This window comes from Marmota marmota, unplaced genomic scaffold (genome assembly GCF_001458135.2).
Source record: "Marmota marmota marmota unplaced genomic scaffold, marMar, whole genome shotgun sequence".
Taxonomy (NCBI): Eukaryota; Metazoa; Chordata; class Mammalia; order Rodentia; family Sciuridae; genus Marmota; species Marmota marmota.
Window position 1 is genome coordinate 17123624 of NW_026000196.1, and position 12636 is coordinate 17136259.

At 42.6% G+C, this 12636-nt stretch overlaps 1 long non-coding RNA gene across 1 annotated transcript; it reads right to left on the reverse strand.

Annotated features, from left to right (window-relative positions):
- Positions 1-1125: 1125 nt before the first annotated feature.
- On the reverse strand, positions 1126-8412 carry LOC125612525. The gene is made up of 3 exons (XR_007342950.1): positions 8307-8412; positions 3473-3478; positions 1126-1137 (listed from the first exon to the last, which is right to left on the reverse strand). It is a non-coding gene; the product is annotated as an uncharacterized LOC125612525 (long non-coding RNA).
- Between the last annotated feature and the right edge of the window lie 4224 nt (positions 8413-12636).

A 12636-nucleotide genomic window follows, 5' to 3' on the forward strand; every position in this document is an offset into this window, starting at 1 on the left:
GAGCAGACATTGGGTTCCAGTAGGGAGGTCATAAAACATAAGGTAGACTTAGTAATGGGTTTCTGGTAGGAGTAGACCACCAGGGCTGGCCATTAACACAACATTATCCTGGGCCATTGTTAAAGGACTGATCAATGGTGAATTAGAGTTTTGAGCCATGTATAACATTTGTGGCATGGTGTCACCATTAATCATGTTCTGGAATGCTGAGAAAAGACTGAAGTGGGCTAAAGCTCGAAGGTTTAAAGTTTCTTGAAACCAAACTCATTTAATGATATTCATGAGTGGATGACGTATTGTGGTAACCAGTCTTTGGTATTATTCCAATTCCATTGGTGATCCCAGGGGCTAGATAGCTGCCCAGATGCTGAGCTTTTTGGAAAACAGTCATTAGTATTCAGCATGAGTCTGGGGAGCGATCATATACAGCACATCGTGTATTTTCAAAGCTCCAAATGGTGACCAAACAAGGAGGAGAGGTTTGAGATTTCCACATAAAATTAAAAAGTTGTATTAGGCTGAGGAGAGAAGCCAGATTTTCCTGCAGTCTAGGACTTTCACAGGGTCCCATAGAACTGGAATCTGACCTGAGCATGAGAGTCAACTTTGAAGTGACAAGATACAAAGCAAGCTTAGAGTTGCAGAAATGTCTCATTTCTAGATGCTATACTATTGGTACAGTTACTATTATTATCATGAACAACAATAATATTAACTACAATCTCCTTGGACCTACTGTTCTAGGTGTTTTATAGACATCAGCATATGTAGTTTAGTTTTCCAGAGCAATCTTTCATGGTATATTATGTCTCTTTTAAGATGAAAAAAAACTATATAGCACGTGTACTGTAGCATTGAACACACAAAAATTCCACAGTGGGGGTGCACATGAAGCATACTCTTGCTGTCTCTTCACTGCTCCCATAAATCTACTCAGTGGGACTAGTTCTTCCCTTGGTCTGGATGAAAACCTCACCCCCATGAATTTTCTGCTTTCTCCTAAGTAATATAGTTCTCCAGTCACTGTCTAGAGTAAGTTGAAGTTGCAAAATATGGTCCCAATTCAATATTAAAAATATCCAGTTCCATGTCATTTAACCCAGCTCTGAAATTGATTGAATGTTGAGTCTGCTCTTCCTCCTACGGCTTGGGCAGGGAACCTGTTCATAGGAAAGGGTGCATGATAGTCCTCTTAGAGCTGTCCCCACCTGGGCACGCTTGTTTCAGGAACTTGGGGAAAGGAGAGAGGAAAGGAAATTACTACTTGATCAGTACAGTTGTTTCTCCATGTTCATGGGTCCCTCCTACATGGATTCAAAATATGTGGAAAGAAATTGCAGACTTCTCTTGTCATTGTTCCCCCAGCAATGCAGTCTTACAACTGTTTACATAGCATTTACATTTTGTTAGGTGTTGTAAGTAATCTAGAGATGATTTCAAGTATTTGGGAGGAGATATGTAGGTTCTGTATAAATATGATGCCATTGTATACAAGGGATTTGAGTCGCCTCAGATTTTGGTATTTGAGGGATTCCTGGTACCAGTCCCCCTGGATACTGAGGGATGACGACACTGCTGTGGCGTTATAGAACGTAAGCATTCTTTAGCTCTTGCAGGTGCTTAAGGTTGACTTTTCTTCTAGGGCATTTTCATAGGTTGTTTGGAGGTACAAGCCCATCACCCCTTTGTCTGCTGGGATCTTTTTTCTATAAGGCCAATATGGGAGAAATGTTTACCTCCCTGTTGTTCCTTCATAGTTCCTGGGATGCTGGCTTATCACAGCTGATAAGCCCCTATTGTGTCCCTTCAGCACACAATCCTCTTAGATGGAGCCCCAGGCCACTCTCTCAGACATGGTTCACCACATTCTCTGTCTTGAGACACACTTTGGAGGTGCAGGATAATTCTCATGCTGTGACCTCTTTTTTGCTCTACCGTGAGAGTAGCTCAGCTGCCTGAGCAATGGCGTCTCCCCTAAATTCATATGTAAAATTCCTAACACCTTGTGTGACTGAATTTGTAAATAGGGCCCATAAGGAGGTAATTAGGGTTAGAGATGATCAGGGTGTGTCATAAGAATTATGTTTCATAAAAAGTCACAACAGAGAGCTCTTACTTTTTTTCCATGTATACTCGGAGGAAAGGTTGTGTGAGGACAAAAGAGCCACATGCAAACCAGGGAAAGAATTTTCACCAGAAACCAAATCCTCCTGGACTTGATCTGGGCCGTCCAGCCTCCAGAACTGTGAGAAATACATTTCTATTGTTTAACCCACTCTTTCTGTGGCTTTTTGTTATGGCACCTCAAGCTGACCAAGATATGGCCTCTTACCCTTTAGATTTGTCAGGTGTGAGCCAGGTACCAGTCCACAGTGCTGTTCAAACTTCTAGGCACATGTATTCAATCCTTTGAGAGGTTCCCACGCAGCCCTTCTTCCTAGACCATTGGCAGGCCTGGTGTTAGTGTTGCCACATGAACAGCTCTCTGCAAAGAAACCCTTCTCTAATCATCGAGCACCAACTCTGTTAAATCCATAAAGTGGGTGAAGGGTTTGGGGCTGGCAATATTGGTTTGACAGTTCTGATCATACATTCTTGTATTGTCTTGTTGTCAACTTTGAACTTCTGTTTTCACATCATTTAATGCATAGCTAGAACAATGTCTGGAGTCCAGGTCTCCCTAATTACAATTTGTGGTCTCTCCTCAACTCTAATCACATTAATACTCTGAAATATAAGGATTCCAGACCATAAGTTCATGAGGGCAAGGCAGTGCCTGTTGAATTTACCACTGTGTACCTTGATGCCCAGAGTGCTCAGCACATGGACCAGGCTATGTGCCCATGTCAGAGAGGGGTGCTGCCCATGCTTTGGTAGGTCACCCTTGGCCTAAGCAAAAGGAAAAAAATATCAGAGTGGCATGGTTAGACCAAGGGACTGAGGGTCATTGCTGCTTTAGTTTCATCCCTAATGTGCTGTGTGACCTTGGCAAAAAACTTTCCTCTCTAAACAAGCTGGGCGAGGGAGTCTGATGGCTAATGCTTTGCATATGTATGTTGCAAGGAATAAGGAGACAGTCTCTGTGAAGCATATTTTGTCATTGGGGGACAAACAGTATAAGCTATTTGTTTTAAGAGACTGGCTTAACCGGCTCATCCAGCTTAGCTGAGAAACACCCCCAGCTATTGTCTCTGCAAAAGCAATGAAGTCTAATTAGCTACCCTTTTCTGCCTAGAGGCCAGTTAGCTCCCTCCAAACAGAAGACAAGATGCTGTTTTGGCATTCAAGATCCCAATCATGTCTGTCCATGATTGTCTATCAAACTTATTCATTCATCTAGCAACCCTAATGGAGCCCTCCATCTGCACTGGGCCTAGTGGTGGGGCCTGTGGGGAGCAATACTGGAAACGCACTGGTCTCTGCATCTCTATCATCCCCACAGTGCTGCACCCCTCATACCAGCAACTTCCACCTATCTCTGTTCCCTCATGCAGTCTGTCTTTTCTGCCTAGAATGGCCTTTTCCCTCCTCTGCCTGCCAATACTTCTCCTTCAAGTTCTCTGAGGTTTTCATGGACTCCATTTCATGGCTCTTTGCTCCCTGGCCCTCTAAGATCTGAGGACAGAGAATGTGGCCCAGATTCAACATTCTTGGTGTTGCAGGTGGCTGTTTGCATTCTGGAGTGATTGATGGTCCTGGGTTACTCTTAGAGAGCTCAGTTAGTTGGACAGGATCTCATTTTTTAGGTGGTTTCACCCATGCATCATCTTCAGGACCCAAATCTAGCAAGCCAGCATTCCATCAGGCCTCTGAGGAACAGCTGTCATCCTGACAAGCTAATGTTTTAAAAGAAAAAGTAAAATGTGTTTAGCTTGCAGAAAGATGGGGTCCAGCGTGTAGAGAAGGTAAAAAAGACCCTAGGAAGCTTGCACAATAATGAGATGAGAAGAATAACACTTTGAGAGTGGAAACACTAATAAATACCAAAGGAGAACTAGAAAATTTGGCTTATTTTCCAACTCGAGGAAGCATAGGCCATGAACCCACAGAGGGTAGGTGGCTGAGTCGGGGCCGGCTACTGACTGCCTGCTTGGACACAGTCTAATGATCCATCTGCCATGGAATATAACTATCCCAGCAAAAAGATTACAGTGTCAGCCTGTGCGTCCTGTCTTGAATCTTCTTAAGAGTACTGGTCACTTTCCTTTCTATCTCCAGTTTTAAAATAGAGTATTAATAGAACATTTGAAGTACAACAGGACTAATAGGTCAGGAGATGATGGCCACTGAAAAGACAGTTTGTTACTCCGAGTTCCTGAGAGGAGGGGCCATGCATGAGGGCTCTCTGCAGAAGCACAGGGTCAGTTGGGAGGCAGAGGGAGCAGGAGGAAAATGTGGACAAGAACTTCTATTGTGGTTGCCAAGGGAAGGATCAAGTGAAGTAGGGCACATGGGATCTAGATTTGATTTAGTTGAATAATTTTATCAGGCTCTGGGGTAAAGAGGCCTTCCTTGTTGTCTAGTCCCTCACTGCAGGGTGACTAGGGCAGGTACAGAGTGGCCTGGAAGGATAAAGGGGATTACCTGGGGATAAACACTCTGACTTTGTTGGTTTGCATCAAAAAGAAATCAGAGTAAGCCCTCTCTGAATTGGCTGGGGGCAGTCCCTGCCGGTGCAGCAAAGGCCCAGATTCAAGACATAAGAATACAGAAAATTAAAAAAAAAAAAAATTAACGTCCCTCCTTATATCTAGGTATAGGAATCTGTACCTTAAGTCTGGCTTTTAGTTTCTGGTGGCCTGGAGTCCTGCATAGATAGGCAACTTCCTCCTGCTGTTTCCTAGCAGTTCCAGGAGGCCTTGAGTGGGGAGATCTGGGTGAAGCACATATCCTGTCCAGCACCTGGCACACGGGACTCTGCACTGTAGAAAGAGTAGTTGCGGTGCAGGTAGGAGCCATTGGGAGGTGCATATGAGGCAGGGATGTGTATGGTGGTACAGGAGACCAAGGACTCTGTGAAGGATAAGCACAGCACTGAAGAGCTCAGGTGGGGAGTTTCCCTGTGCCTGGGATTATTACACCTTACTGAACATCAACTCATATAGAGGTGAAAATGGATTATATGAGGTTCTTTTGGCTTAAAGGGTTGCATTTGGAGTTACCTGGAGGTTTTTGCTGGAAGCAGTGATGTCAAGTGGCTGGAATGAGCCCACAGCAGAAGTTGATCATGGGAGTGTTCAGACAGATGAGAAGAAAAGGAAATGAAGAGAAATTAATCCCCATCTGCAAAGGGACCAAGGCTTGCTTTCTTTAATCATCTTTAATGCTGTCACATCTCAAGCAAAGATCTCTATGAAGCCTCAGCCACGGGAGTCTGCAAGGATGAGCTGTTACTGTCATAGAAAGATGCATTCTGGGGAGCCAACCTTAGTGCCAATGGCCCTCAGAGTTCAAGCTCAGATACTTCCCGGACTGTCACTGGAAATCTGGTGCATTGCTGAAGGAACAGAGTAAAGGAGTTAGAGAAGATCTGAAGTGCTTCCTCCCTTTGACAGCCACAATCAGGAGTGATCAGTAACATACCTGGCAGCAACATGGTTAAGGCTGTGTATCTCCCTGAGCAGGACAGTTCACGGTGCCATGGGTGAAAGATGCCGGGCAGTCAGTCCCTGGAGAGTGGTTCTCTTGCTCAACCATCCAGCCCTCTACAAATGGGTTTATGCCTACAAGGAAGGCTGTTTGCTACCCAGAAGAAACTCGTGGCCTAAGGGGTGCATTAGAAAAGAGGCTCATTTAGGTTCTGGTTTTAGAGGTTTAAGGGCATCATACCATGTTGACTTGGCTCTGGTGAGGTCCACCTGGCTGTGACATGTGGCTTTATGGCAGGAACATGTATGGAAGGAAGAAATCACATGATAAAACAGGAAGCCAGAGAGCAGGGAGGGGCCTCGCTTGCTCTCTTATAATAACCTTCTCTTTTGAGAACTAATTGGGGTCTCATGAGACCTACATTAATCCTTCTGAGATTGGTGCTCCCAATGACCTAAAGATCCCTCTCGAGGCTCCGCCTCTTAAAGATGCAACACCTCCCAATATCACCACACTGGAGACCAAGGTTCCAACTCATGAAACCTTGAGGGACACACTCAAACCATGTTCAACCATAGCTTGGGGATATAGGCTAACCACCAAGAATTGAATGGGATATGGCTGTGTCAGAATGGTGGACATGCAGGCAGCCGTGGGGCCATGACAAGTGGGCAGAGAAAGGAAGGTCAGGTCAGAGAACAGCATGTGGAAAGGTCAGAGGAATCGGCTCAGAGTCTACAAAAGGTCATATGGCAGATGTTTTGGGCTTTACAGACTACACAATCTATGTCCAGTTACTCAACCACTTTTACGATACAAAAGCAACCACAGACATAAACTTATGGGAATGACTTCTGTGAATAAAACTTTATTGTAATAGCAGGCAGTGGGAAGGATTTGCTGGTGAGCCATAATTTGAAAAGCCCTGGCTTAGAGTCAGTGATCCCCAGGCAGATATGAGCAGGATGCAGAAGAGGAACAGGGCTGGAGGGAGAATATGCTACCTGGAGGGTGAGCTGGGCTCTGTCCTGATGGCTCCGGGAGCCAGGGATGGGCTTTGAGCAGGGAAGCAGTACAGGTAGTCCCTGTTAGATAGTGGTCCGAAAGAATCACTCTGGTTGTGAGGTGGCAACCAGCAGCAAGACTAGCCAGGAGGCTACTGCCATGAGCCTTAGCCAACACTGTCCACTTGGATTGGGAAAGAGGGGCAGGCTGGAGAGAATTTAAAAGACAGAATGACAAGATGGGGGATGTCCTGTCCATGGGCTGATGCTTAGATTTCTCAGATAAAAGTGGGTGGATCATTGAGATGAAAAGGCTTGAGGAGGAGTTTGGCTTGAGAAATGACCCCTGTCAATTGTGGGAGAAGGAGGAAGCTAAACTTCCCATGGTAGATTCTACAGGGACAGGAATAGGCAAACTAACCAGAAGTGAGGGCAGCTGCTCTTAGACTTTAAAGACATTCCTTCATTTCCCTCTGGTGTCTGCTGCCACAGTACAATTCTCTGGGGGTATCTGTCTTTTCTCTGCTTCTAAGATTTCTTCTTCATCGTTGATTTTATAAATTTTACTATGATGTGTGATGTAAGGATTTATTTCTAATTGTTTACTACAATAGCCCCTCCCCCGTTAATGGTTTTGCTGTCCGCGTTTTGTTATCTGAGGTCATTTGTGATCTGAAAATATTAAATGGGAAATTTTATAAATAATTCATAAGTTTTAATTAACTGTCACTCTGAGTAATGTGATGATAACTTGTACCATCCTGTTCCATTCTGCTCAGGATGCAAATCATTCCTTTGTCCAGCATATCCATGCCATATATGCTACCTATCCACTCGTCACTTAGTAGTAATCTAGGTTTTTGAATGGTATTTTGGGGTTTGTGTTCAAGTAACTCTTATTTTACTTAATAATGGCCCCAAACTGAAAGAGTAGTGATGTTGGTGTTTTGGATATGTTAAGGAAGCACTTTAAAGCTTCTGTTTAGGGATGGGGTTGTGGCTCAGTGGTAACGCACTTGCCTGGCACGTTCGAGGCATTGGGTTTGATTCTCAGCACCACATAAAAATTATAAATAAAGTATACAATTTGATGTTTAAGAAAAAATAAAGTGGAGGCTGCGTCTGGCTCCCACTCTCACAGCCGTTGCAGTACATTGAGCTCCACAGAGACAGCGCGGGGGGGCGGAGGGGGGGCAAGTGAGAGCCGGATGGGCACTGGGAGACTCTGTGCCTCGCTGAGGAAAAATAACTAAACAAGGACGAAGGAGATCCTAAGAAGCCGAGAGGCAAAATGTCATCATATGCATTCTTTGTGCAAACTTGCTGGGAGGAGCACAAGAAGAAGCACCCAGATGCTTCAGTCAACTTCTCAGAGTTTTCTGTGTTCAGAGATGGAAGACCATGTCTGCTAAAGAGAAAGGAAAATTTGAAGACATGACAAAGGCGGACAAGGCCCATTATGAAAGAGAAATGAAAACCTATATCCCTCCTAAAGGGGAAACAAACAGGAAGTTCAAGGATCCCAATGCACCCAAGAGGCCTCTGTCGGCCTTCTTCTTGTTCTGTTCTGAGTATCACCCCAAAATCAAGGGAGGACACCCTGGCCTATCCATTGGTGATGCTGCAAAGAAACGGGGCGAGATGTGGAATCACATGGCTGCAGATGACAAGCAGACTTACGAAAAGAAAGCTGCCCCACTGAAGGAAAAATACGAAAAGGATATTGCTGCCTACCGAGCTAAAGGAAAACCTGATGCAGCAAAAAAAGGAGTTGTCAAGGCTGAAAAAAGCAAGAAACGGAAGGAAGAGGAGGAAGATGTTGAAGATGAAGAAGATGATGACGATGAATAAGTTGGTTCTAGTGCAGTTTTTTTTTTTCTTGTCTATAAAGCATTTAACCCCCCTTACACAACTCACTCCTTTTAAGGAAAAAAATTGAAATGTAAGGCTGTGTAAGATTTGTTTTTAAACTGCACAGTGTCTTTTTTGTATAGTTAACACACTACGGAATGTGTCTTTAGAGAGCCCTGTCCTGGTGGTATTTTCAATAGCCACTAACCTTGCCTGGTACAGTATGGGGGTTGTAAATTGACATGGAAATTTAAAGCAGGTTCTTGTTGGTGCACAGCACAAATTAGTTATATATGGGGACGGGTTTTTCATATATACAAATATATATTTATCATAAGCATATATATTCAGATAGGTGCTGCAGCTTCTTTGGGAGCATCTATTTTAACTGGGTGCATTGGGATCCTTGAACTTCCTGTTTATTTCCTCTTTAGGAGGGATATAGGTTTTCATTTCTCTTTCATAACTGATGTAGCTTATAGGAAATAACTGTTGTTCTGTTAACTGAATACCACTCTGTAATTGCAAAAAAAAAAAAAAGTTGCAGCTGTTTTGTTGACATTCTGAATGCTTCTAAGTAAATATAATTTTTTTAATAAAAAAAACTAAAAAAAAAAAGAAAAAGTGCTTCTTTAAAGTGAAAAGCTGAAAGTTCTCAGTAAGGAAAAAAATATGCTGAGGTTGGTAAGATATATGATATTATTATAATAGTTCTGTTTTATTATTATTGTTAATGTCTTACTGTGCCTAATTTATCAACTAAACCTTATCCTAGGTATGTACGTATAGGAAAAAACACAATATACATAGAATATGGTGCTATAATTGGCTTCAGGCATCCACTGAGGGTCTTAGAATGTACTCCTTAAAGGGTACTACTATATGGGTAGTCCCTTTGATTTAAAGACTCATGTCTTTAATTCCTGGACATCCTTACCCATTATCTCCTTAAATATGACTCTTGTCATCTCTTTGAGTATTGTCTCTGGAGTAGCTATTAGACAAAAGTGGATACCTTTCAAATTGCCTATGCTTTTTATTATCTCCACTTTAATTATTTTAAAAGTTACATTGTCTCTACTGCCATCTTAATAAAATGCTTCACCATTATCTTTTGATTCATGAATTCTCTGATTCCTTTATCACTAGAATTTATCCAGTGTTTTGATTTTTGCATTTTAATGACTTTGCCAATTTTGAGTTTTCTAGTTGGTATTTTTCCTACCTACTTTTAAAAAATGATTTTTCTGTTCTTTTAAAATACATGTTACCCTTTAATTTATCCCTTTAAACATCCTATACTACAATGAAAATTCAGTTCATAGATGCAACTGGCAGTGTGCAGACAGATAACGTCTGTCCACCATGACTAGTCAGTTTGGTCTGGAGAAAGAAAACTATTCAGGACTGTTCAATGTGGTTTGACTTGTCAATATATTGGAGAGCAATGGCAATGTCACTATGCAGTGTTAGAGGCACAAAGTTCATTTGAGGGTACTTAGGAGTGAGGCATTCAAACGTTGAGAGCTTGGCTTTGCTGAGTACAACAGATCAGAAAGACAGCAGATCTGATTTCTCCTTGGGCAGAGGTTTGTTTATCCTGAATTCAGAGCCAACAGCCCTATTAGTTTTGAACTGACTTAAATATTTTTCCACATTTGGGCAGAACCATTTATTTGCCAGGACAAGGGTACAATAACATATTGTTATGACTCCCCCAGGCTAGGGAGCTGTGCATTATTCATCCTTCATCTCTCCACCCTACATCTACTGTACCACTCAATAAAGTTTATTGATTTATATTGTAAAGTGGATGGCTAATATATGAGTCATGATATAACTGATTCTTATTTATCATAAGCATATATATTCAGATAGGTGCTGCAGCTTCTTTGGGAGCATCTATTCTAACTGAGCACGTGGCTGATGCTCCAAAGGTTGCAGGGACCCTGTGGAAATTGCTCCAGGGCCATTATATAAGCTATAGTCAATTGGCCCATGTTAACAATTGGTCATGCGTCCTATGTATGCATTATGTGTGTACATGAAAGTACATACAGTATAAAAATGCAGTATTATAATGTAATATGTGTGGATGTATTTTATGCTTATTTTGTAAAAGAAAACATTACAAAGACCATTAACACATTAAACCAACCCCACTGCAACATCCACCATACTCTTCCTTTCACTGAATCCCAATTGAATAAAATGATGTTTGGCTTCCACTGAGCTTTCAAAATCTGTCAGTATTTGATAGGTCAACAGTTATAATCGTATGTTGACTTTGCAATATACTATTTTAACGATGTGTTAATACATAGCGATCCTTGGACAGAACTTCCAGAATTGCTGCTTTATTACTATCAACTGGCATGTTAAAACTAACCTCAGTGGCGCAAAAGCCAATTGCTAGATATATATCATCAGCCAAAGGATTGTTGGACGTGTGATTGGCACACAAAAACAAGCTGGAAGTGAGCACTCAGAGACTTCTAAAACTTCTAAAGAACAGCTAGTTTTGCAAGGATCCTGGGTGAGCAGTTGGAGAGTGAATTTTTAAAGGGTACTTGTTAGTGTAAAGGCGTGGTAGAACACAGCCCCCAGAGCACTTCCCCACTCACTGGAGACCAATGAGTGGGCCCTCAGTGAAAGTTTCTGCATCTGCAGAGAGGCCAGAGTCAGGAGTGGATAATCATCTTAAATAGCAGAGGGTAGGGAGAAAGTGGAACATGGGAAAAGACGAAAGGAGAGGTAAATGTGGGGAGGGAGATAAAGAATAAATAAGGAACAATAATGGGGTGGAGAGTAAGATATCAAGAACTCAATCATAAAAGAGAATTTCGGAGAAAGGAGAGAGAGGGGGTCTGTTGGAAGCTGATTCAGGGACACTTTCCCTTCCCTGATTCCTGTTTAAACCACATTCATGTCTGTATGCATAGCTTGAAGTGTTGGTGTATATAAGAACTGGGTGGATGGATCCTAAGGCAGTCCCAGTATGGGCTGATACCCTGATGGCTCAGCCAGAAAGGTGTTTTGCCTTAGCTAACCAGACTCTATCTAGCAAGGTCCTTGATGGGTTCTTTACCTTTTTCCTACTATGGGATGGATTCCCCCAGTCCTGAGTGTTTAGTCTATTCCAAGGGAAATCCATCCCAGTGTTCTACTGAGAAATTCCAGGAGGAAAATCTCATTTCTTGGTCATTTTTGAATTTTGTCCCTTGGAATAGTGAAGCTTCTTGGGCTCCTGATGGGGCTGTTTTCCAAGGAGGGCATCAATGCCAGAAGGAAGAGTTTACAATGCACACAGGAGTAAGCATAGTCTCTGCTCAAGGGAATCCCACAGTGAGCAACTCTATCAGGCTGGCTCCCAGCCAGGCCTGTGGACTTGTTCTGACAGCACCATGAGCCATATAGGCTTAAAGCTGTTAGTCTAGAAGAATCTGACCGTGGCATTGCAGCAAGCTTTACAAAGATCCTCACCAAGCCATGGACTTGTTCTGTCTGCCAAGTCCCTCGTGAATCTCCTGCCCTGTAGATAAAATAAAGAGGAGAGAAAAACGGCATCTAGATTACTATGGCAACCTCCTGAAAACACCTATCTGTAATGGATGGAGAATTTGAAAAAAAAAAAAAAAAAAAAAGGCAAACACTTTTTTTTATTGACTTAAAGCTGATTGCCCAAATATTTGTATCATTCAAGGTATAAGCTGGTCCCCCATCAAATTTAGAGTACCGTTTTATTACCTAGTACAAACATCTTTCCTTTACCTGAAAATAGCATAAAAGATAGAAATTGGAACTAGCAGAGGGCAAGCATGTTTGTTTATTGTGTGTATGTAGCACTCCAGGGGACCAGTGATTCACAGAGGAAAAAGACATGATTGCTGCCCCCCTGGAACTTACTTTTCAGATGGGAAAACAGACAATGCACACATAAAAAAGCAAAAAAGCTGAAATAATTCTAGTTTATGACAAGCACTGCAGAAGGGATAGAGATGGCAGCCATGCACGAGAAGCCACACTGGATGGAGTACTCAGGAACATCTGTCCTAGGAGTAATAATCCAGGTAGGACATGAAGGATGCAGGGAAATGGGCCATGGTAAGAACTGCAGAGTGGGTGGGAGCATTGCAAACAGTGGGAATGACAGCTGCAAAGGCCCAAATATTGGGAGAAAGTGGAAGTGTCA